This window comes from Mastomys coucha, unplaced genomic scaffold (assembly GCF_008632895.1).
Source record: "Mastomys coucha isolate ucsf_1 unplaced genomic scaffold, UCSF_Mcou_1 pScaffold22, whole genome shotgun sequence".
Classification (NCBI taxonomy): Eukaryota; Metazoa; Chordata; class Mammalia; order Rodentia; family Muridae; genus Mastomys; species Mastomys coucha.
In genome coordinates, this window is record NW_022196905.1 from 62,674,782 (window position 1) to 62,702,319 (window position 27,538).

Genomic DNA, 27,538 nt, shown 5'->3' on the forward strand with positions numbered 1-27,538 from the left:
ATGTATTTTTGGCTTCTTTGTTAAAACAAACAAACAGACAACAACAACAAAACTCACCAAAAGACAAACAACAACAATAAAAAACCCCAACAAACAAACAAAAAAACGGTTGTGTTTAGGTGGTAGAATTATGTCAGGGTTTTCAATTTGTTTCTCTTGCTCCATATATCTGTTTTAGAGCGAGTACCATGCTGTTTATTATGAAAGCTCTGTAATACTACTTGAAATATGGGATGGCCGTAACTCCAGCAGTTACTTTATTATTCAGGATTGTTTTAGATATCCTAGTTTTCTTTTTAATTCGGTATTCTGCTCTTTGAAACAAGTCAGCTTTAGACTAAATAAGAATCATTCCTAGATGACGCTCTTTCTTACATGTTCAGTATTATTTTGGTGCCTTGCCCTACATGTTAGTCAGATGAATCTGATATTAGCTCTCATATCTATCATTTAAAAATTAAGTTATGTTATACAAGGAATAAAACTAAAGCAGAAATTCATAGTTGTAACAATTTAAAACTTTAAATTCAATGTCCAAGACTCCCAGACAACTGGAAATGAAGGGGACTGTCTCTTTAAAAAAAATGCAAGTCCCAAAACTCCATAAAAATTTCTCTCACATTCATGGATAAATTAAACTATGCATGCCCAGGAGAATGTCTAATGAACACATAGGAGCAAATCAGTTTGCACTCTAAAATGCTAAGCTGCGAAGAGTTCCTGCACACCATAATGTTGACAGAACTGACATTTAAATCTTTCTAATGAGGATACTTAATTGAAACCTCAGAAAGAGTATGACATGGAAATAATGGTAATATCCTCAGGACTAAACATTCATCCTAAGATGAAGGCCAAAGTGAGTCCCTGTCTAGAAAATTACAGAATGAAAACCACACAAGTTCCAGATTATTTAACCATTGTCTCCCAGAAGAAGAGGGAGATGCACAGGTCTTGGAAAGTTCCCAAAACTTATCTTGTTAATGTCAGGAAGCTCTGAAGGTACAAGACTCTTAAGGCTCCTCCTCAAAGTCTTCAAAGATGCAGTGAGTACTCAGTGGCTGAGGTGAGAGTCAGACTGAGAACAGCTTCAAAGTTGTACAGAGAACTAGAGGAGGCAGACTTCCGAAGTTACCACCAGTGTCAGAGTGGGCTGTTTGGGAGGCAGTCGCCTTTGAGTGGCCCACACTTCTGAAAGGAAGCCTGCACAACCGTGCAGAAAGTGGCTCAAATAAATCCACTGGTTCACTAAGTTAGACCCAGGTAGAATTGTTTAAGTTTCTAACCAGTGTGCTGTCTGGAGTGAATGAGCGTTTGTTTACATCCTCCCAGGAAAACACTAATTTGCAAAAGGTCTATAGCCCATATTTGTATTGTACATAATTGATAGTGTGTGAATGTTATCTAAAGTACTATAGGTGTGAAATGAATAAAGGAAAACTGGGCTCAAAGTTAAAAGCAAGAGTAGACAACAGAAAAAAAATGCTTACAATGTCTCAAATGTCAGTATCAAAGACTGGATTTTAAATTGGCGTGTGTGTGTGTGTGTGTGTGTGTGTGTGTGTGTGTGTGTGTATGTGTTGAAGGATTTGAATTAAGTGACGCTGAACAGATGAAGAATCTAGGAAAAAAAACTATTGTGCTGCGTAGTTTTCATCAATTTGATTCCAGCTAGAGCCATTGCCCCCCAGATCCTTGTGAACAATCCGGTCAATTTACATGAAGTTGACTCAAAATCTCAATCAATAGACACATTTTCCCATTTTAACCTTGCAACTATCAGAGCTCAGCCAACTATAGGTAAATCTGGGGAACCTAAAACCATAATTAAGGAAGGATGTATGGATTATATATGTGGGATGTGAAGACTATGACATACATAGATGTAAAACCCTTATATTTTAGGTTTGTAGTAGCAAAACAAGCAAGAGGAGGTTGATAGAATCCTGTACTGGCAAAGTTATAATTTTTCATATAATACAAACACTAAGTATAAGAAGGATGTCATCAGAATTAACCTTTGCAATTGCTCAACTAAGGCAAATCTGAATAATTATATGCTTTGTGTTAATTATGCTATTTAAGGAAAATAGACCTAACACTTCAATTTAAAAGTAGAGATTGTGCTACTTGTTTAAAATAAATAACAAAACCAAGTCTCAATGATATGTTTTTATATAGAATTTGCTTATTTTAAAAATATGATGTCCATAGGTTAAAGTGTAAGGATAAGAAAATCTACACTATGCAATCAGTGCGAACCGATAGCTGATGCGAATATACTAAAACAATACAAAATGTATCTCATGACAACTGCCTGAAAGAAATAGGATTATGCTTTTGTCTACAATTTTCTGAAGATGAAAGGATAAATTAAGGAAGAAGGCATATCAATCATATGCATATTATTAGGTGCATACAAGCATATGCATCTAATAATGGTGTGAGCTATATACATCATGAACAAGGACAGAAAATATCCCTACCAGATTGGACTGGGGGCAAGCCTGTGGGAACTTTCTTGATTGATGATTGTTGTGGGAGTGCCTAGCCCATTTCTGGTAGTGACATCCCTGGGAAGGTGGTCCTGGGTCCACCCCAGAAATGTTGAACAAGCTATGAGGAGTGAGCCAGTAAATAGTGCTCCTCCAGTGGCCTCTGTTTCAGGTCCTGCTTCCAGTTTCTGCCTTGAGTTCCTGAACTAATTTCTCTTAGCCCCTTGGATCATATGGTCAATCTCAAGCATGTATATTTTGGGGGTGGGAGGGCATAGGAGTTGGCAATATTTTTCTCTTTCTTTTTTAACTTTTTATTGGTTCTTTGTGCATTTCCCATCAACCCCACTCATCTTGCCCTCTCCTCGTACCCGCCCCCGCAACAGAGAAAAAAATTGTTGTGGAAGTGTAATGTGTATCATAGTGTACCCCACAGTTTGCCTTTTCTCTACATTTATTTGCTTGTAAATGCTTATGGCAATGAATTGAATTATCTGTCCCAGGCTCATTTCCATCCAGTGCCCTCAGTCCCAGGAGGAATTCTTCTAGTCTCTAGCTTGCTTCCAGTCCTGGGAGCTCTTGGGATCTTCAGGGAACAATGCCTGCTTGGTGCTGGACTGGTGGTCAGTTCAGGTTTGCTTTTTGTCAGTGGATGTTAGGCTACTAAGCATCCAGATGTTCATAGATCAGAACACTGAGTATAGAGATGGCTTCTCTCCTCTATGGGACCTATTGATGCCCATGTGACACACCAGCCCCACCTGCAATGTGTTTAGAGGCTGGTTGAAGTGTATTCATTATAGAGACAGCAGTTCTTCTCTAACAAGGGTTCTAGGCTATTTCTCAGTGTTATTTATAAGTAGAGAATAGTAAAGGTGGCTATGAAATATCAGAAAAAGTAAGAACATGAAATAATTCTCATAAACAAATACCGTGGTTTAAGGACTGAAGTCAAAGCTACATCTATGATGTTATTGTTACTACTTAACTATACACAGGTGACTAATGCAGTTTTGAATGAGAATGCTCCTTCCTGGACAATTGTTATTACTAAAATTATCTTCTCAAATGTGGCAAGAGGAGATCCAGGGGGACATATCACCTAAATTCTCGAGCCACCAAAGCTGGTTTTAGTTGGGAGACTCTCAATACAACTATATGCTTTTCACCTAATCCCTGCCTGCCATATGTTCTTGTGGGTGCATTATGAGAAGTGATTTCCTGCCCACTGTCCCTACATTCCTCCTTCTGATTTTAGCCCCTGAAGGAATGATTTCTTGGCAATGCTACTGAGTCTCTGTATGCAGCCCCGAGCTACCCTGTACATTGAAAGCATGATACCAGTTACACAGAGGTGTTGCTCAAATGTCCTGTCACAAACATCCCAACATTCCTATCAAATGCTGGGATCCACATCTTCCCAAAGCTTTTCTAGGTTTGTTTCCTAGTCATTCTTCTTCTGTTTGTTTATGTTGATACATCTCCTACCATTTATCTCCCTTTGAATTCAATGTTCCTGGCTCACCAAGGCAGTATTTATGACAAGACATGGTGATTCTTGTCATGAGTCTCCCCAATTAGTGGACTCCTGCTGATAAGGGGTCAAATGCTTTAAAATCTTAAGATATTAAACATTGCACTTCCTGTTTTGTAGCTTTTTCCATGTAAGCTCACACCCTTGCATTTGAAGAAACCAACTATACTTCCCGAACTCCAATTTATACTTTTCCCTGGACTTGAAAGCATACACTTCACAAAAGCTAAAGTGACCTTTGTGGATTCTGCCTTATGAAAAATCAAACAAACCGGCAGTTAAACAAGTGCTTTAAGGTGGCTGTGTCCGACACAGCCATCTGTTCCCAGCTTGTCTCATTTTAATATACTGTTTCCCTTTTGGCAAACAGATAATGAAGAAAGGAAGTGGGGGTAGGAGAAAGGATACAAACCTGTACTTAGTGTTCAGAGAAGCAGGACGAAAATAACTTTAGCTACTGTGTTCTTTTCCACCTACCCACAGGTGGGATGGTCTCAGACTGGGCACTGTTTGTCTCCTTGACTTTTGGTGACTCCTTTGGTATCATTAAAGGAGAATGAGGAGTGACAGTACCTGTTTCAAATGTTTCTTTTTTCTTTTCTTTTTTTTTAAATTAATTTTTTTACACTCCATATTTTATCCCCCCTCACACTGATCCACCCTCCAACAGTTCCATATCTCATACCTCCTCCCCACCCCTGTCTTCAAGTGAATGTCCCCACCCCCACCCCATGTGACCTCTAAACTCCCTGGGACCTCCAGTCTCTTGAGAGTTAGGTGCATCATCTCTGAATGAACACAGACCCGAAAGTCCTCTACTGTATGTATGTGAGTTGGGGGCTTCTTATCAGCTGGTGTATGCTGCCGGTTTGGTGGACCAGTGTTTGAGAGATCTCGGGGATCCAGATTATACAGGAATGTCCTTCTCCTCAGCTTCTTTCAGCCTTCCCTAATTTAACAACAGGGTTACAAATGTTTCAAATTGCTTCAAAGTGTTTCAAATTGGGCAGAATTGCGAAGTGCAGCTTGAATAAACCCAGGAATGTACACAGTATGAAACTGCATTAGTATATTAACCATAGAGTACGCCTGCATGGGTGGTTCTTCTATTTCACATCCCTCTCCTCTTTGCCAGCGTTTTCACCAATGGCTCCTACTTTTAAATACAAACTACCAAGTCACTGACACATTTTCTGAGGATAGGTGAATCTTTAATCCTTCATGGTATGCCTGGGAATTTGCTTAAAACACAGCTTTTATATAGCCGGGCTAAAAATACAGCAGAAAGTATGAAAATGTAAACATTTTCTCCTTCTCTCCAAACCTCACAACTGGCACAGTTTCTGAGGAAACAAGCATAATTTGTAAGACATTTCCAACTAACCGTCTAGAAAGTACTGCTAAATAAACAATTATGTTTATTTGGGAAATAGCTAATGCAATTATTTCCAGACATACTTTTAAAAAATCTGAGGAAACTTTTCTTGGTGTGCATATATATGTATGTATGTACAGAGAGGGGGGGAGGGAGGAAGGGAGAGAGGGAGAGGGAGGGAGAATTAGCTGCTTCAGGTACTAGGTACAATCATAATTCTGGGCAAACTTCTTTATTATATACTTCCAGAAATTTATGCTATATACCCATTGAATAATGCCTGTCCATTCTCTCAGATTCTGGAAACTGATGCTGTTTATCTATTTTTATGAATTCATCTATTTTGGCATGTATTGTAGGTATAGTAGTATGTATCTTTTTGTGCTTGGCTTAGTTGTAACTATATACTCTCCTATTGACAGGTTTGTACATGTTACAGCAACAATCAAGAGTTTGTTGCTTTTTAAGACTGAATAGGTCTTAAAAAGGTCAAATGGCTATGCCATGTTGTATCTGATGAGCCTCCTTGGGTTCTTCTCACCCTCTGCTTACTTTTCATAATGGTTTTATGTGTGTGTGTGTGTGTGTGTGTGTGTGTGTATAAGCTTACTAAGTACTGAAACTGGGTCATGTGCTTAACATGCATCATATACAACTTAGGAAATATTATGTTTGTATTAGGTATGAAGAATTCGGACTGACTAAACTACATCCTTCACTCTTTGGCTGTTTGTACCTAGAAGTCTTATACTTAGAAGTCTTGAAATGGCCACCTGGTGTGATCTCCATGTTAAGGCCATTGCTAACCAACTTATTCTCAGCATCCCTCCTCAAATTGCTTGTAGACAGAAAATGTCAGCAGTAAACTGACATCATTTCTCCTGGACATCATTCATGTGTTGCACTGGAAGTAACAGTTCATCTTCAGTCCAATGCCAGTGGCTGGACACATAGTTTAGAGGGGGAAAAGTCATGATCACATGCCATAACATAGAGTGGTTTCTCAGTACAGAAGCCTAGAAAACATCTTCTGCTTTGAGTACTTCTTTAAAAAGATTTTTTTTCTATTATATATAATAGAAAATAGATTTTTTTCTAATATATATAATAGACTTTTTGACTACATTATGCCTACATACAAAATGCATGTCCAGTGCCCATGAAGTTTCATTAACTGCTGAACCATCTCTCCAGCCCTGATTTTGCTACATTTAAGTAAAATCTTAATTTGTAATAGCCATTCATTATATTAAAATATTAATCCTAGGTTCTTATTTGAATAAATTACAATATTTTCCTTTCATTCTCTTTCCTTATCTTATCCTTCCTCCTTTACCCTTTTCTAACCTACAGAGTAGAAGTTAATAATTCTAGGCTTTTTTTTTTTTCAGAATTATCAATGCAATAAACTACCATTATGGTCTCTGGTGTCTACTGAATTCTTGGAGAGACATTAAGTCTCATTTCTTATTTATATTTACTTCTTCCCTTTCCATATTTTGAAATAACAAGATAGAAATAGCATTTGAAGATCAGTAAGCCAGCTTTCCTACCTTACAGCAAATATCTGTGTGTCAGGGCAGGTTGGTTTTTGTCAACTTGACATGAACTAGAGAGATGCTACCTCTATCAGTTTGGCATGTGCCACTGACAGAAGGCATTTTCTTGATTACTGACTGATGTGGATAAGTGCCACCTGGGAGAAAGCTTATATAAGAACCAGGCTGAGCAAGTCAGGAGAGTAAGGTGGTAAACAGCAACCATTCATGACCACTTCCTCAGCTTCTGTCTCCCTTCGGGTTGCTGCTTGAGTTCCTGCTCGAACTTTCCTCAGTAATGAACTGTGAAATGAACTGTAAGCCAAATAGACTCTTATTCTTTCCAAAATGTTTTTTGTCAGTACTTGGTCATAACAACAGAAAGTAACTAATATGCTGTCTGATTTATATTTATATATGCTATATTTGTATGTAATGGAGACAAAAAGAAAATTTTATAAGAAATTTCATGGAATGATATGTTTAAAATTGATCAGTTTTTGTTAGAGCATTTGTGTAGGTATGCACAAATGCATAAAATTTCATTTGTATAATTCACAGTTTCAAGAAAATAAAGAGGAATCCATGGCTTCAAAGGACATCTGTTTTTATTTTCAATGAAACGAGGGATCTCTATGTTTCACAGAGCTCTCCAGAGAGCTCACTACATATAGTCAGCAGTACCTCTACTTGGCTTCACCCTGAACACTGTTATGGAAGTGGTTTCTTAAATGATTAAGAGAAGGGAATGGAATTCCCTTATGTATAGGCTGGGTGACCTTTAGAAAGTCATAATTTCTTTACTGGTCTGTTCCTCACTGTTAGAATAAGCAAACGAATGAGGTCTGTGTCAGTCATTAATATTTAAATCTGCAGATTGGGTAATGGCATTACCTCACAAATATTGAAGAATGCCATCCTAATCCACTTGTAGTCAGGTAGAAGAAAGACAGGAAGGATCAGTGTGCCTTGTTTGAGGTAAAACATTTCATGAACATCCATGTAGCCCAAATTTAGGTGCTCTTAATGTATGATACTAAGTCTTCCCAGGCCTCTGACTTTTATATAGCTCATTGTTAAATGTCTCCATAGCTGCATGAGTTAACCTCTCCAAAATTCTCTCTCTTTCTTTCTCTTACTCTCTCTCACTCTCTTTATATATATGTATGTGTATACATATATATGTGTATATATGTATGTATATATATAAAACAGTGAAAAATAAACCAATAAAGAACATATATATATGTATGTACATATATATATGTATATATGTATAAATATATATATGTATATATACGTATAAAGATATATATGTATATACATATATGTATATATGTATAAAGACTTGTGGTTCTGTTTCTCTAGGGAACTCTAACACCCTAGAAGACACATTAAGATATTTTCAGTAGACTATAGGTAAGATATGCATGATTCAAGAAAAATCCAGATTCAAAAATTTGTGAAACTGACAGACAACCTACTAATCTATCCTCAATTATTATTTTTATCCCAGTGTTCAACTAATTCCCCTAATGAATATGGGAAATGAAAGATCATCAAAATTGTTATCTTTTTTTTCTTTATTGGGTATTTTCCTTTTTTCCTTTTTTTCTTTTTTTATTAAATTAACTTTTTTTATACTCCATATTTTATTCATGACCCCATCTACCCTCGACTGTTCCACATCCCATACCTCCTCCCACACACCTGTCTCCATGTGAATGTACTCACCCCCCACCCCATTTGACCTCTAAACATCCCACGTGAGACCTTCCATCGATCATCGCAAGGATAAATCTGGAAACACATCTGAGTTAGAGGATAGCATCCAGGAGGCTGGCTTCCTTTGAAGCTTTACGCTCTGATTCATGGCCAAACTTTTGGGCTTGTCACAAGAATTCACTGGAGTGGGCATGGCAGGGGCCTCCAGTCTTTTGAGGGTTAGGTACATCATCTCTGAATGAACACAGACCCGGCAGTCCTCTACTGTATGTATGTTGGGGGCCTCATATCAGCTGGTATATGCTGCCCATTTGGTGGTCCAGTGTTTGAGAGATCTCAGGGGTCCAGATTAATTGAGACTACTGGTCCTCCTACAGGGTTGCCCTTCTCAGCTTCTTTCAGCCTTTCCTAATTCAACAACAGAGGTCAGCTACTTTTGTCTATTGGTTGGATGCAAATATCTGTATCTGACTCTTTCAGCTGCTTGTTGGGTCTTCCGGAGTGTGGCCATACTAGGCCCCTTTTTGTGAGCACTTCATAGCGTTAGTAATAGTGTCAGGCTTTGGGACCTCCCCTTGAGCTGGATCCTACTTTGGGCCTGTCACTGTCCTCAGGCTCCTCTCCATTTCCATCCTTGTAGTTCTCTCAGACATGAACAATTATTATGGGTCAGAGTTGTGACGGTGGGATGGCTCCCCTTCCCTCATTTGATGCATTGTCTTCCTGCTGGAGGTGGTCTCTATAAGTTCCCTCTTCCTACTGTCTGGCATTTCATCTAAAGGCCCTCCCTTTGAGTTATGAGAGTCTCTTACCTCCCAGGTCTCTGGTGCATTATGGAGAGTACCCCCCCCCCGCCGACCCCCCGCCGACCCTCCGACCTCCTATCTCCTTGAGGTTGCCTGTTTCCATTCTTTCTACTGACCCTCAGGGCTTCAGTCCTTTTCCCTCACACAATACCAGTTCAGGTTCCCCTCTCCCCTCCCACGGCTCTCCCCCTGTCCATTTTCCCTCACATGTCCCTCCCTCATTCCCCACTTGTGATTGCTTTCTTCTCTCTCCCAAGTGGGACTGAGGCATCCTCACTTGGGCACTTTAGCTTGTTGAGCTTTTTGAGTTCTGTGGACTGTTGTCTTGGGTATTCTATACTCTTTTTTATGGTTAATATCCATTTATTGGTGAATACAAACCATACATGTCCTCTTGGGTCTGAGTTACCTCACTCAGGATGGTATTTTCTAGTTCCAACCATTTGCCTGCAATACTCAGGTTGAAGAGGATATGGAGAGAGAGAGAGGAATACTCCTCCATTGCTGATGGGACTGCAAACTGGTACAACCACTCTGGATATCAATCTGGAGATTCCTCAGAAAATTGAAAATAGATCTACCTGAAGACCCAGCTATACCACTCTTGGGAATATACCCAAAAGATGCCCCACCATGCCACAGGAGCAGTTCTACTATGTTCAAAGTGGCCTTATTTGTGATAGCCTGAAACTGGAAACAACCTAGATGTCCCATGACAGAAGAATGGATACAGAAAATGTGGTCCATTTACACAATAGAATACTACTTAGAGGACATCCTGAGTTTTGCAGGCAAATGGATGGAACTAGAAGATATTTCCTTTATTTACGTTTCAAATGTTATCCCCTTTCCAGGTTTCCTCTCCAGAAACTCCCTATCCCTTCCTCCTCCCCCTGCCTCTATGAGGGTGCTCCCTCACCCACCCACCCACTCCTGTCTTCCTGCCCTGGCAAAACTGTTATCTTAACAGTGGATATATGTGTTGAAATATATGATATACAGTTTAAGACTAACTATATTCAGGTGGCCAGAGGAATGTCCCTATGTCATGTATAACATATATGATAGACAAATTACTTAATTATTTTTGCTATTCTTTTATCTGATGCTAAATATATAAGGTTCTATAAAACTGTGGAAGTAAATAGAAAGTTCTTTGATGAAAACATCTGATGTAAAGGAACCCAGTATATGAAGCACATGTCCTAGGGAATTTGCTATCATAAACTCAGAAATTTCGCCAAACTACAAATTGTTTTGCCCGTCTGACACTGTTAAAAGTGATTGTCAATGTCTTTGTATTGATTTTTGAGACAGATTCCCACTATATATCCCTGACTGTATCCTCTGCATGGAAATCAAGTCGGCCTTAATTAAACTCAGAGAGTTTACCTGCCCTTGCTTCACAGTTGCTAGGGTTAAAAGCATGAGCTACCAGGTCTGGCTTGCAAAAGAACTTTAAATGCTTCTGTATTCATATGTGCCAAATCACACAAAATTCAAATCTAGAAGTTATACAACTTCTAGAATTAGTATGGGTCTGAAACTATGGCCAGTTTGGGAACTAATAAGTTGGCTTCCTATAGAATCTGAAATACTGTCAGATGACATGGACTCCTAATTCTGAGACAGTTGATTTCATTTCCCCGAGCTTAGCAGGAATACTGGTTCTATATTCTATGTAATCTCCTTGACTTACCACTGAGCTCCATAGAAGCTATGTGGATGTGAACCAACAGTAGTGCTGTGCTCACAATGTTTTCCGAATGCTGGTGACAGACATCATGCTTAGGAAGCAGCACAATCATAAAAGATGGCTGCAGGGAAACCTGCCTAATCTTTGTTCTGGAAGACATTTCTTTTCATTACATAAAAGGAGAGTAAAGCCAGTCCTCAGCTAGCCTAGGTGGAGACCTAGTGTCCAGTCAAGCAGGCAAATCACTTAGCTAAGGGACCACTGTTCAGGAAGGTGGGACCACCTTTTGCAAGATGGACCTACCTTAAAGTATGATAAATAGATCCTGTCAGGGATAATTAGCCCTTTAATGATAATCTGTACTTTTATTTCCCACAATTCCTACTCCCTAGGGCAGTAGGTTACAGAGACACAGTGGCCTTTCTAAGTCTAGCTGCTTTTCTGAATTACTCAGAATTGTCCATTCTTCCTCTCTGAGCTATAGTCACAGCTGAGCTGCTCACTCTGCATCTTCTGTGGGTTTCTCAACATCAGAACTTGTTTTTTGTCCTTAAGTAGCAAGTGCTTTAATCATTCTGCCTACTCTCCAGCCCCAGAAAGTTACCTTAAACTAGATGCCAAGATGCCCAATAGCCGTAACTTAGGAACCAAACCTCACAATGCAACTATTCGTTTTGTTTCCATGAAAGAAATGGAAAATGCAGGAATTCAGAAAGGGAAAATCCTTTCCTGAAATTACATGGTTTATCTTAGGAGTTTTCCAACCTCAGAACCCTGCAGCCCCAAATCCAGATAGTTTGCCAGAGAGTACTGAAGTCATCCTGGTGGAGTTGCCAGGAGAAGTGAAAATATTGGAGCTCGTGAGGGTTCTAAACACAAAGGCCAATGAACCAGGATGGCTGTGTCTCCTCTCTTTCACCTTTTGCACTCTTTTCTTATTCTTGCATATCTGAATTCAGGTATTTCTTAAAATTCTAACTCTAGTGAGCATCTGACAGTATCAATGGTTTACTCTTCTAGTGCGAGATTAACTCCAAACAGCACAGATTAACTCTGTATGTGCTAATCTGTTAACAACACATACATGTGGCTGTCTTGAGAAAATGACATTGTAGTTCTTTATTTTTTTTTTCTAATTTTTGGTTGTGAGCCTAGCCTTTAACAACTAAGCTATCTCTCCAGCCCTCTTTATTTCTTTTTATCCCTCCCTTATATATTACATCCAGATTGCAGTTCCCCCTCCCACCTCCCATCCAAGTTTCTCTCCCTTCTTTCCCACCCAATCTATTCCTTCTCGTTTTTTTTTTTTTTTTTCCAGGAAAGGGCAGACCTCCCATGGATATCAACCAAACATGGCATATCAAGTTGCAATAGTACAACCCCTCTTATTAAGACTTGGTGGGACAACATAATAGGAGGAAAAGAATACCAAATGTAAATAGCAGAGTAAGAGTCTGCCTCTGATACCACTGTTCAGAGTCCCACAAAAAGGCCAAGGTACACCAATATAACATATATGCAGAGGGCCCAGGTCAGACCCCTTCAGGCTCCTTGATTGTCAGTTCAGTCTCTGTGAGCCCCTGTAAGCTTAGGGTGGTTGATTCTGTGGGTTTTCCTGTGGTGTCCTTGACCTCTCTGACTCCTGCAATCCTTCCTCTATTTCTCCTACAGGATTCCTGGGTTCCACTTTATGTCTGACTGTGAGTTTCGGCATCTGATAAACTTGTCTTTATGACACAGAAGTTAAAAGTGCCCCTATCAATTCTTCCTGTCCCCTCTACTCTGATTCTCTCTTGTTCCTATATGAAACCTTATAGGAATGACCATGAATGTCTACTTCTCTATTTCATTCTTGTCTCCCAAAGTCCCGGCAAACCTGGGATAGTATAAATATCTTATTTAGGGTTGACCTCTCAACTATCACTTAATCTTACTGTCTTAGGAAACTGTAAGTCTTTGCCTTCATTGAAGTTCACAGGATTCTCTCTTTCATCAACACTATAACAGTCTAGATGGGCAAAAAAATGAAATTCCTTTCTCAGTTCAATGGCTCTCAACATCATATACATGGACTTTATAATGCATTTGCAGCAGTAGGTATCATTTCTCTATTGTGAAAATGGTTTCAACTCACTCAGGTGTGCTTAGTTTAGTGATCAGTGAATAATTAAACAGTGATTTCTTTACATGTATTTTATATAACCCAACATTATGTGAAATCATATGTTTTCCAGAATTTGCAACAGTACCATGTGTGTGCTCATATACTTTGCTATTTTTCTTCAATGAGTTGACTATAGTTCACTTCATCTTCATTTTCTACTTTGTAAAAATTGTGACCAGCTGGTGATGATAAATTACGGTTTTTTAGTACTGTTCCAGAAAATATGCACAGATCAGTCTTCTAGAACTTAGGTATATGATTTCTCAAGAGTGTCATATTCCCATTTTTTTCTTGTGTTTTAAAAACACAAAAATTACATTTTATTAGTGTGTTGTTTGTTTGCTCCAGCAGACACTGTTGCCTAACAGCTGTGATATATTTACCAATGTTTGTTTTTGAAAAATGCCCTGGAGATAGTGCGCACTTATACTGTGGATACTTATATAAAACAAAGATGACAAGATCAGTTAACATTCCAGTAGGCAGCAGTAATTGAACTTAGAGGGTAATAATAAAAGGGAAAGGACATGAATATAGGACATAGGAATATGTTAGAGCAACCCAGGGAAAGTCATAGTAAAGAATTGAGAGAAGATATTAGGAAGATATATTATTTACATGCACAAAATTGACAGCACAGAAATAAAAACTATTCCAAACAAACCCTTGAAACAACAACAACAACAAAAAAAACCCCTTAGTTTCTTTGTAGAGATACTAAAAGAGTCAAATAGGTTTTTTAAATGTGTGTTTTATGAATCTCTAGTTCTTTTTCTTATAGCTGCTAAATGAGTGGGTTTAATATATTATTATACTTGTTAAAATTTGGTTTTAGTGGACATTTTAAAGCTATAGCAGAGGAGTTATAATTGGAAACATTTTAATTTAAGAGTTAGATATATTTATAAAGCTTAAGCTCTTTTCCTTCAAGAATTGGTACTTAAATCCTGCAAGCCTTTGGCTAATTTCTAGACTTCTTATGGCATTGCTCTTGACAATTTTTCCAAGTTGTCATTTTGATTTGGTGTGCAGTAGAGTTACTTTGGTGTTACACAAAAAGTATGTGATCATATCTTAGCTAGAATTCTTGTCAGTCCTCTTTTCATCTCATGATGTATTTCATACAAAGAAGCTTAAACTAGAGCATAAATGTGTAAATCAGATCATCCTACCTCACTGATGAGAACTTTAATTGCATATAATAATATTTAGAATAAATTTCATGCCTCAGTATAGCTGCCAAAACAGGTTGGCTTAAGAGTCTTCAAGTGTGAGTCACAAGCATGACTGTGAAGTTAGTTCCTATATCAAACCCATTGTTTTTACTGGAGAAAGATTAGGGCTCTTTGGTTCAATTATGTTAGTTGTAGTGATAGATCTCTGGCTTTTCTATTATTTTCATTCTTCTCTTGTCTTTTACAGTCTCACTTTCCTCTGGAGCTACAGCCTGCTGTTTTCTGAACCCCCAGAGCATTAGGAGCCATTTGGCATCACATCTCAGTTTAATTTTATTGTTATAGCCAAGGGACTTGGTAGCCATAACTCTTTCAAAGGAAGGAACTGTTGTTCAAATGTGAAGAATTCAACAATCAAACAATTCAGGGTTCAGCTTCTTCAGTATCAGACTTGGCCACAGGGAATAACTGTCATTGAGGTACTGCATTCTTTTGGTAGATCCTATCTACCTGTGAATAAAGCAGATGTATACAGTTCATGTAAGAAAGTATGACAGGCAGTTTCCCCCAGAGCTCTTTGTTGTATTAGTTAAGGCTTTGTTGATTTGCACAATCTATTGTACTTATTTATTTTCTTTCATGTCATTTTTTTCTAGTCATACCCCCCACAGCTGTTGGTTCATAATAAACTTTTTGAGTTTCTAGGTTATATCTCAGAAATAGAGTCATTTCCAAGAAACTTAATCTTTTTCCATTGGGATTAGTAGTATTCTGAAAATCTAACAGATAAAATGTGGTTAAGTCTTAAAATTACCCAGTAGTGGATGGGGAAGGTTTTCTAAAATGAAGTAACTTATTAGAAGTTTAAGAAACACAAATGAGTAACAGCTGTAGAGGTACTGAGTTTGCATGGCCAAAGATAAATTTTATTGATGTATATAAAAATAGGAGGAAAATTATTGGGCAAAAGAAAGCTAGAAATTCAATGCAAATGGTTCTCTGGTTACTTACAAATTGGCTCTTATGCATTTTGAGAAGAGAGTTAAGAAATGAAAGATGAAGGTCTGCTTGTCAAAGATGACTGAAAAGCCATTAAAAGAGACTCTATTGCATGCAGATTAGAATGTTGATAAGGAAAATGGAAACCTTGACTTATAGAATTGAAAAACATCTAGCTGAAGTTTTATGACTTGTTTTCCTTCAGACTCTCCTGAATAGAGTAAAACTGAAGGTGGGACCTGCCTCTTTCTATTCAGACCTTCGTTGGGTTGTTTTGCAAGATTAAGTGCAGGGCAATTAAATTACCCACCTCCAAAGTCTGTCCTAACGATCCTCCTGGCAACTTCTTTCATGCTTGTAATGAAGAAAAAGTGGTATCTACTAGAATATGAGTAGAGTATGTCTACTAGCAAAGAAATTAATTATAAAACACAGGGAGCAGAGACTGGCAGGCACTGTAGAGGTGGAAACCTGGTTCTGAATGCCAGTGATCATAGTGTTCTTACCAAAAATTCTATGAAGAATTATGTGTTGGTTTCACGGTATAAAACTGAATTGTAGAAGGCCCCAAGCAATGTAGAAACTACTACTAAGATTGTTCCAACAAATATAATAAAATTACTGAAACATGTTGAGTCAAGTTGAGATGTCAGACTTTGGATGCCTGATGGTGTGGGAAGATGAGAAGCTGCCATACTTGTGGCATTAGGTGTGACTCCCAAATTCTTCAGATGTTGTGATCCATAAGGAAGCTCAATGATGTAAAGTATTAATATCACTCACAACATTTGGTGGTTTAACTATGGTGGAACACAGCAAGCGCATTACCAGCTGTGCTCCTTCCTGGAATAGTAATAAGAGGACTTTCAACATGTGAAGGACTGATGGCTATGTTTCACCACTAGAAGTTTGTGAATATCTTTATAGTAGATTATTGATTGGCCGCTCAAGGGGTGTTGCCTATAACCTATGATTGTTTTTTAAACATTAATCTAAAGAGTAAAATATATGAGTATCTGACAACAATACTGAAAAATATACAACCAAAAGAGTGAATGAGAATGGTTAGACAGGAACAAAATGAGAATGGTTAGACAGGAACAAAACGAGAATGGACAGGCCAATAGTAGCAATTAACAGGAAAGTTAGAATTTTTTTTTAATTAGATTTTCTTTTTTAATTGGATATTTTCTTTTCTTAATTAGATATTTTCTTTATTTACATTTCACATGTACTCCCTTTTCCTTGTTTCCCCTCTGAAGTACCTCCATTTCCTCCCCCCTCCTCCTGCTCACCAACCCACTCTCTTCTACTTCCTGGCCCTGGCATTCCTCTACACTGGTGCATACAGCCTACATAGGACCAAGGGCCTCTCCTCTTATTGATGACCGACTAGGCCATCCTCTGCTACATACACAGCTGGATCCATGAGTCCCACCATGTGTTCTCTTTGGTTGGTGGTTTAGCCCTTGGGAGCACTGGGGGTACTGGTTAGTTCATATTGTTATTTCTCCTATGGGGCTGCAAGCCCCTTCATTGGAGATTCTGTGCTTAGTCCAATGGATGGCTGTGGGCCTCCACATCTGTATTAGTTGGGTAATGACTGGCAGACCCTCTCAGGAGACAGCTATAGCAAGCTCCTGTCAGTAAGCAGTTGTTGGCATCCATAATACTGTCTAGGTTTAGTGATTGTATATGGGATGGATCCCCAGGTGGGGCAGTCTCTGGATAGCCTTTCCTTCAGTCTCTGCTCCACACCTTGTCTTCGTATTTACTCCCTTGAGTATTTTGTTCCACCTTCTAAGAAGAACTGAAAAGGCTAGATTTTCAAACAAGGGTTCCATGGGCTCAAGAAATCACATGGACAAAACTAAATGTCACAACCTAAGCCTTATAAATGCCATTAAGTAATAAAATAATGAAATCCCAGAAAAATTCATCATAAAGCAGAAGAGGTGAATCCAAAGTTGAGCACTAAGAAGTTTAGAAGGAAAACAAAATTTGCTATAATGAGTTGTCACAGTTCCTACGGCTACTACTAGAAAAGGCACAAGTATCTTATTCAGCTCATTCTACTGGTGTGTCCCTGGAAGAAAAAAGAAGGAAATTTAAGAATCTGGTTTACATATGTCTCTAATTGATTTTAGAACAGCAACCATATTACTACCTAGCAGGAGGATTGTTTGTTTGTGCATGTACAAATACACATTCTTAGAAGAAGGTCTGGGGTAAAGGCCTATGTGGGGAGCCGTGAAGCATTCGCCATGGCGGGATGGCACCTACTTCCGCTGTTAACTCCTAGTGGACAACTGTTTGCGCATGTGCATGGAGTGAAAAGGACGCCATGTCACGGCCCATCCCGGGGCGTTACATAGGGTAATGAGCGAATAGCCAATCATGAGCAGACACGCCACGCTGTGGGCAGATACACCGCACTGTGGTGTATATAAGCAGTGCGGATTTTGGGCTTGACCCCTTTTTTCCTATGGATGGAGACAAATAAACAGTTGCTGCAGAAGGAACCTAGTGTCCGCGTGTCTTCTTCCTGGCGAGAAGACTGCACGGGCTACAGGCCTAGGTGAAGACACAGGAGTGAGTGAAGATTGAGGATTATGTATTGCATATAGTACCCACCAGTGAATAGCTTCCACAACTGACGGGACTTCAAGCAATTAAGTAGATAAATGTTATCTAGCCTAGTGTTCATCTCTCAGGCTCTCTTCTTAATACTAAAATACTAGAAAAATATTTTCACAAATAAAGAAGTAATGATTGTAGACAGAGTAAGTATGTCTAGATCTTAAATCATGGATTTTCCCTGATGTAGCTGCTGTAGCCTCAATACAATTTATCTACTAGCAATAGCTAGTAGAATTCAGAATCCCTGATAGAAACAGTCTATTGAAAAGACCAGCCTTTCCCTTAGTGAACGTGGGCTTCATGGATTTCTCTACCCTGGAACATCTAGCAGTTTATTCAAAGGAACACATGTACTAGTTATTAACTTTCCCTTTTATGTATAGAAATTTAAACAGCAAACTTTTTAAAGACTTAGAGAGTATTTCATTTGCTGACATATGAATATAAATAAAATTTCATGGTATTATCCAAAGGAGATAGGGATAGGAGACCACTACTACAAGACCATGGGATATGTCTCATGCCATTTCACTTAGAAACTGAATTGGAACTGAGAGACTATTAGAACAGCTTACTGAAAATGTAACAGATGTGTTAAGTTGCCAATTTTCCATGAAGACCAGATATTATCCTCTAAAGTGTGCTGTGCACATTCAATGTGATGTCTATCTATTTCCTTTAATAAAGAGGTAGCATGTTTTGTGTGGAAACAATGTAACCCTTTCACAGAGAGAAGAATCTAAAGAGTAAGAGGAGTAGTGCCTCATGACATAATTTTCAATAACTGATTCATGCAATTTGTATTCCCTCTTTTGACATCTCTGGGTTCTGTAGATGTTGAAGAACCAGTTTGTAGGGGAAAGACATTTGCAGGAAAAGGTGTCATTTCTTTTGACACTAAACAACTAACTAGTGTGTTCTTCCCCTAAGAAGACCTCTTCTACTGTTCCCAAATTTCCTTAGTTGCCAGAAATTCTTTGTATAGGGTTGAAACTCCTTGAGCTTTTTCCAGTCAACTTTGACATGTCCATTTTCTGTCATCCTTATTCAGCTCATGATATTATGTTGATGAAATGGAAAACTATGCCTCATACTGGAAACTTAGCTAAACTACTCCATGATAATGATGTCATGGTTATTGGTTTACTAAACTATCAGATCTATAGCAGCAATTTATAAACATTTGAAGTGTAGTCTTCATCCCTAGTCATGGAAATGTCTCTTTGCAACAATTGGAGACTATACAGAAAACCTTAACCAACCAAAACGCAGCATTGTGCAGCCCAGACACAACGGCTACAACTACAAAGCACTCCAACTCTAAGGCTCAGGGAACATTGCTGAAGAGACAATGGAAATGTTTTAAAAAGCAGAGGATCAGGGAATTTGTTGTGAGATCATGCCGCTTAGTAATATCAGGAGCTACATGCAGTAATTTATGTTAATCAAATTGTTTATGACACAGTACCACTCCTAAGCACTAAAGGTATAGATAGCTTTGCATCCCACATACTCCAGAAAAAGACTCTAAAGTACATAACTTAGCCTGTCCCCTTCTTAGCCAGTCTTCCAATTCTGAAGTAGAGTGCTTGGCTCTTATTTCTTCTCTGATATCAGTGTGCTAATAGCATTCCTTATTTAATTCTAAAGACTAGAAACTTTATATGGCAAAAAAGGATCTAGCAAATAAAGCAAATACACTGTTTGACTGCTGAATTTTTCCAAAATATTATTCTCTTCTACCTTGTTTCATGAAACAATTAACTTTGCCTTCTCAACAGCCATTTTGAATGCCCACAGATAAACAACAGGTGAAATAAAGAGTACTATATTTCAGGGTAGCAATTAGTGGTACTTGTATTTGTTCTAATAAAAGTCACTAAACTACTGCTCAGACTTGGCTCGGTTTTGATGAAGGAGATTGATTTCTTGGCTATATTTTCAATCCTTGTGGCCCATGCTGACAGCAGCTGGGTCAGAAATACACTCAGCATTGCTCTTGTGCTTGGCAGTTATAGTTGTGGCCGTGTTAATTATCATCCTGTCTTCTAACACAATGGGAGCACTACATGGTACTGAGAGTGATTATAGCCTTGCCTTCTGCAGAACGACTTTGTTGGAAGCCATGAGTAATTTGTAATTAAGAAAGAAGTTCCAATCATCCTTTCTTCTACCATAAAATTCTGTTTCCTTTTATTTTAATTCAATATTCCACAAGTCAGTTAAGTCTGGGAATGAGATTCTAAAATTCTTTTGTTGTGTGGCCTGTGATAGTTTGGGAAGAGAAAATACATTGCAACGGAACATTATTATAAAACCTTTAAATACATGGAGAAAATGGGAAGAGAAAATACATTGCAATGGAACATTATTATAAAACCTTTAAATACATGGAGAAAATTGATCTCTTTGTTTTGTTTTGTTTTGTTTTGTTTTCAAGACAGGGTTTCTCTGTGTAGCCCTGGCTGTTCTGGAACTCAGTCTGTAGACTAGGCTGACCTCGAACTCAGAAATCCACCTGCCTCTGTCTCCCAAGTGCTGGGATTAAAGGCATGTGACACCACCACCTGGCAAGAAAATGCATCTTAATGAAAACATTTGTTTCTTTTCTTTTATTCATAAGGTATATTTTATTTTTTGCTATATCAATAGATTTTTATCTATGTGCCGGAATATTCATGTGTGAGCTCAGCTGCCCATAGTCCAGAAGTTGTCAGATCCCCTAGAACTGCCATTGCAAATATTTGTATTACCCAACTTGGCTGCTTGTAACTGAACTTATGCTCCTCTGCAAGAGAAGTATAAACTCTTAACCACTGAGCAACCTTTCTAGCCCATGTCCTTTCCTGTTTACCATATATTCACTTTAGGAGTGAATGGAGTATGAACTACATCTTAATGAATCATAATGAAGAAAATAAACAACGGTAAAATCATTGTGGAAATCACTGTACACTGTACCAGCAGGACAGAAATCTCTCAGGCATTCAACAGCAGTCATTAAACTGCGGTTATCATCCCAGTACCCAAGGTAAGCAGACTTTTGAACTACATAATGTATTTACTCTTCCTTTGAAATTTAATTGAAACACAAATTCTAATATGTATCAATGCAATTGAACTCATAGAAATGAATTATTCCAATAAATACTTTAGTTTATCTTTGTTCTTTAGCTGAACATTGTTAAGGAGGCTAACATTTCATTACAGTGAACTCATTTTCACAAATTTAATTGTTAGAGCATTTCATAAACTACCTTCCATTTTAGTATTGCTATATATTTGGACATAGTCCAGTTTGATCCAGTTAATATTATTTAAAAGCAATAAGCATATATATTACCATGCACATGTACATACACAGGAGTAGAATTCCTGTTTTTATGTATGCATATGTCCCACTCTACTACTGTGTTTCGTTATCGCCAGAATGGGTTAGCCCAGTTTTAGAAAAACATTCTCACCATCTTTGCCAAGTAGCTCATCCTTGATAGTTTTATTGGTCTCTGCACATCTTGCAATTCTTTTATCTCTCACGGCATGACACTTTGCACTCACATATCTCGGATGGCTTCTCAGACTGAAATGCTTTCATACATTTGCTGTTGGCTAGGAAAGTCCTCATTGTGAAGCTCTCATTCAATTTCTTACCTTTCTTCTTGATCGGTTAGCTTTTCTCCAGTACATAATTTATCTTTCTCTTCTTTCATGAGACTCTTTAGAGGATATGCAGCTGTAATTTTTGCAGATAATTTTTCTATTTTCCTTACATTTTACTTTCTGGTATTCCATTTAAAAACTTTCAGATTGGAAGACCATCCATAAAAACATTTTATTTTGTTATATCCTAATATATATAATTTTCTCTGTTATACTTATAACTATTGAATCAATTGATATTTATGTACGATTTGAAGTAAAAGTGTATTTCACTTTCTTCCAAATTTTATTCAATTATTCAAAGATCATTTCAATTTTATATTTGAATACTATTTTAACTATTTGAAATCTATGGCTTTCAACCTAAAATTTAAGATAATTTATAAGTTCAACACAGAGAATTTTAACCTTCAGGAATCTATAGAATGTTGAGAATAATTTATCTCATTTATATTATGAAGATAATTCATATTACATAATTATATTAACCTAGGTTTCCTTAGTATTTCTTGATAACATTTTATTATTTCTTATGTAGATATGCTATTTTGTTATTTAATTGTTATATTTCATAATTTTGATGCTTATTGCAATTAATGTATTCTTTATCACTTCTTGGTCACTTGTTTTCTTTTTTGTTGACCCAGTCATTGACAACTTTTGTTAAGTTGTGGGGAGTCATGAAGCTGGACAGGCATTCGCCATGGCAAGATGGCGCCTACTTCCGCTGTCGAGTAAACAACTGTTTGCGCATGTGCGTAGAGAACTGTTTGCGCATGTGCGTGGAGTGAAAAGGACACCATGTCACGGCCCATCCCGGGGCAATACGTAGGATAATGAGCGAACAGCCAATCATGAGCAGACACGCCACGCTGTGGGCAGATACTCTGCACTGTGGTGTATATAAGCAGTGCGGATTTTGGGCTCGACCCTTTTTTTCCTATGGATGGAGACAAATAAACGTTGCTGCAGAAGGAACTTAGTGTGTCCGCGTGTCTTCTTCCCGGCGAGATGACTGCGCGGGCTACATTAAGTGATTTTTTTTAATTTTAAAAATGTACTTAAAGACTATTTTGCATTTCCTGTAAATAGTTTTATGTGGTAGACAAGTGTGGAATGCTGGTTAGAAGTAGTGGCTTTCTGACTGTTCTAGCTCTACCATATGTTGACTCAATCACTTAACCTTGCACTCTGTTATTTTACTAACTAATCCATCATAAAATCATCTGCCTTATAGTCTATTTTGAGCTTTAATTCTATAGTTAGCTGGATGAGCATCCAAAGGGTCTATCTAGCTATAGTTTTGAAAACCAAGAATATGGCTGGAGAGATGAATTAGTTGATATAGTTCTTGCCACATAGCAAAAAGACCACATACAAAGAAAAACAAACAAACAAAAAAACAAAAAACAAAAAGAAAGCAGGTGCAATGATGACCTGTAATCTCTGTGCTCAGGATTCTGACCTTTGGATCCTCTGGCTAGCCAGCCTCACAGAATCAATCAGTTCTAATGAGAGAACCTGTCTGGATATAAAATGTTGAGAGTGATTGAGTAAAACATACTACAATAATTTCTGACATCCAAAAGCACATATATGGACAGGTACACTGGTATATGCATATGCACATACTCATTAATACATATCACACACACACATACACACACACACACAGACAGACACTCATGAAAACCAGGAATACAAACATATGTTTATTTAAAATAAAAACTGTTGCAGGAACTATTAAAAACGAATCCACCCCACAAACTCTCTTTCCTGCTGGACCATGATCTGGTACTGTGGACCAGTACCGTCTGGCCACAACACTATGTCTCAGCAGGCTCTTGCTATTTTTTCCCAGCTAGGAACAACATCTAGCTAACATGCAACACTTTGCACACCCCAACAGTCATTCATCTAGCACTTAGTACCCGATAAAGCATGACTCTGAAGGCTTAGTTAGCTAATCAGGTTTATATAATATTAAGATCACAATTTACAAGATGCCAATATAATCATTTCAGAGCCCAATGATAAACACGATATTTTAACCCAATTATCCTAACCTTGCAAAAACGTTAACTTAGCTGTTATAACCATGCAGGGTCTGAATCGTCATCTTCCTCTGCCTCCATGATGATTCTCCAGCTACCTTCCTGCTCTCTCCTTTTTCTCTCCTCAACTTCAACTTCTAGCTCCACCTCTCTCTTCCTGTCCAATAACAAGCCTGCTACTGCCCTAATGTGATTGGACAGAGAAAATGCTGCAACAAAAAAAACTACATAAGGATTGCTTTAGTTTTACAGAAATGTTAGAAATATAGCACTCTATATTTGATTTTCTGTATCTCTAAAATTCTATACTAGTATGATCTATTTTTCATGATCAATAAATATATGTGCATATGCATGCATTATTAAATAAATCCATGTATATATACATATGTACATTATTAAGTAAAGTCCATGTTGATATTTGTTATCTCTCAACTAATACCATTTTAGCTATTCCCATACTCCATCCCAGACTTTTCATTAGTTGCTATATTTCTTGGAGCTACTCAAGGCTGTGAAAGTCTTTCCAACTTGTTTTCTTTCTTTTTTTCTAAATCTTGACAGTTCAGCATATTGATAAGCTATTTCATACGATGTGCTTCTCGGAATTCTGTAAATCTTTACCTCAGGCATAGACTGACATTTTGGGTTTGGTTGAAAACCACAGAGGTCAAATTCCATTTTTATCTTATCCTCTCAAACATATGTATTATCAACATGACTTCACATTGTTGATGTTAACCTTGATCCCATTACTAGATGTCCCAACTCATTGGTTTTATCCATGTGACCAGATCATTCAGGCACCTTTTCATTTGATGTTTTTTGGCAGAAATTACAGTGTGCAGTTCATTTTAGGAACAGAGAATCATGCTATACCATTTTGAGAGGAGAGTACCTACACAAATTATTGGAACTATCTTTCTTTTGCCCAGTTACTTACAAAGCATATATATTTATATTGGTATAAATTCAAAGGATTTTATTTTATATTTCAAATTCTCCCTTTAAATTTTTATTCCATTAATAAATATTTACTTTAAGTGCTGCATTCAATTCTCATAAGTCAGTTCCCTTATTCTACCATGTGAGTCATAGGGAGAAAATCCGGGGGGTTGGAGATGATTGCATAGTGTTCTAACCTGATCAGCCTTCTTACTTACATTATATTTTAGATTCTAAATGAAGCATTTATTTATTAATTTTATGATGGTCCTTTAGTCAGCTTCTATGTCTCAGTCATTTTACTACAACCCAGGGTTCTGTTTTCTTCCTAAGCCCTCATATAAAATTTTAATTCTTAAAAGCATTTAATGAAGATGTCTTAGTGCATTTGGGCTGCTGTAATAAATTACCATAGACAGATTACAGAAAAGAGGAATGCATGACTCACAGCTCTGGGAAGCCTGGTATGATAATCTTTGTCTAATGAGAGCCTGTTTCTGGATTCAAAATTGATGACTTATGGCATTACATGGCCAAGGATCCTGAGGCAGCTTTCTGGGGGTGGGGTGGGTCTCATTTATCACTCATTAATGCCTTTCATGAAGACTGTGCTTTCATGATTTTCATCTCCCAACATCCTACGTCCTAATGCTATCAAATCAACATAACACTTTGGAGGACAGAAACATTTATGTACGGCAAGAGAACAAGAATAGACCAAAACAGTAAATAGAGGAAGGCATTCTTAAAAAGAGGTATCTTTATATTCAGTGGAAAGAATCTGTGAACACTTTGTGTCTGAATGTCCTGGTGTTTAGAAGTTCTACCAAGCCCAAGAGGAGAATATCAACAAAATCAGAGAGTGTTTGTTTTAAAAATGTATTTCATAAAACCATAGCATGATTAAGACAATCTATTTGACTGTTGCCCTAAATAAGAAGGGAAGGTGAAATAACCAAAGACTGCACATGGAAGGACCCATGGCTCCAGCTGCATATGCCATTATCTGGCATCAATAGGAGGGAAGGCCCTTGGTCCTGAGAAGGCTCTATGCCCCAGCATATGGGAATGCTAGGGGGTTGAGGCAGAAGTGGGTGGGTGGGTGGGGGAGCACCTTCATAGAAGCAGGGGGGAGGGGAGGGGATAAAGGGTTTGCAGAGAGGAAACTGGGAAGGGGGGATGACATTTGAAATGTCAATAAATAAAATAACCGATTAAAAAAAAAGAAGGGAAGGTGAAGAGGGAGTGGAGAGATTACACTATAGTCTCTATAGTGAATTAGGCATGTAATTTGAAAACTACTGTCTTGTTCAGACTCTTTCTCATTGTGGGATAAATTTAATTTCTTATTAACATGTTGCCTTGTGGATCTGTTACTCATCAAACAGAAACATTTCAAGAAGCAAGGGAGGTTGGTTATTTTTGTAGAGAGAAGTCAAATTATATCCAGATCCTGCAGACATGACCCTAGTGCCTCTTTACTACTCCTCTTTATAAATTTCTAATCACCAGCTGCAAGGTACAGAGAACGCCCAGCACAGCTTGTTCCAGTCTGTCAATGCAAGCATCTTTCTCCCTCGGCTCACCAAGAGCATACCTGCCACTAACTCTTATAACCTAATCTGCTGTTGCTGGTAAACAGCATTCACGAGAGTGGTGTTGGGGACCTTTGGCTCACACTTGATGCAAGATACTTGGAGACTCCAACTGGGAACAATCTATTTTCTCTGTTGTGGCACTGACCTTGGATTAACACCTGCTTTTGGTCCAAATAATGAGATTCTCGGGTGAAATCACACATTTTTTACCTCCTCTGATTCAAGAGATGGCAGGGACTGGCTAGGTTATTACCAGGCAAAGCAGGGGGCCTTAATTTCCAGACCACCCATGCTCTCCTGATAATAGCCTTTCCATCCTTTGGCTTCTAACCGGGGCCCAGAAAGACACCTACAAGTTTTAAGGCTACTAAAATATCTTCAAAGCCTCACATGAGCTCTTTTTAGAAAAGGATTTTTAACTTAAATTTGAAGCCAGGCACATTTAACCTGCATTTAGCCAGCCTAATGCTGTCATCCCTTTCAGTGATTCTTTATAATACAGAATCTCTAAAGTTTGTCTTAGTTTCTTTGGCTGTCATAACATGTTACTACTTTATCTGGTACCCTTAAATGACAGAACTGTATTTACTTTGTCCAGCAGGCAATAAGTCAAAAGTCACAATATTGGCAGTGTTATATTTTCCCATTGAGAGCAGAAAGGCAGACACCACTCTATGCTTTTTTTTTCTAGTGTCTGGTGGCTCCCAACAATACTTCATGATCCTTGGTATATATTGCATCTCAGACCTTTCTTCATCCATCTTCAGGTGCTCTCTTCCCCCACATAAAGACAATTCCTTCACAACAGCTCTTTAACCCCTATGGTTGAATAGAAAATTCTGACATTGAAGATGTGAAGTGAATGTCAATAAGGATGAATGCTTGAACAAATGAGCTTTTCAGTGTCCATTGTTCATTTTTTCTCTTTGTAGTTATATGCTGTCATGAAGTATTTTTTCTTCTTTATGATCTAGAATAGTGTATTTTTAACTCTTGTTATCTGGTTGCTAGTCAGTGGATTTTTGGTCTTAATCCAGTATTATCTCATTTTACCTTCACTAGTTATATCTTTTTTTTTTTTTAGATATTTTCTTTATTTACATGTAAATTTCTCCATTCCCAGTTTCCCTTCCA

The 27,538-nt window shown here is 37.9% G+C and overlaps 1 non-coding gene across 1 annotated transcript; it reads right to left on the reverse strand.

The window, feature by feature from the left end:
• Positions 1-3,146: 3,146 nt before the first annotated feature.
• Positions 3,147-3,273, reverse strand: LOC116071819. The gene has a single exon (XR_004111182.1). It is a non-coding gene; the product is annotated as a small nucleolar RNA SNORA17 (small nucleolar RNA).
• Between the last annotated feature and the right edge of the window lie 24,265 nt (positions 3,274-27,538).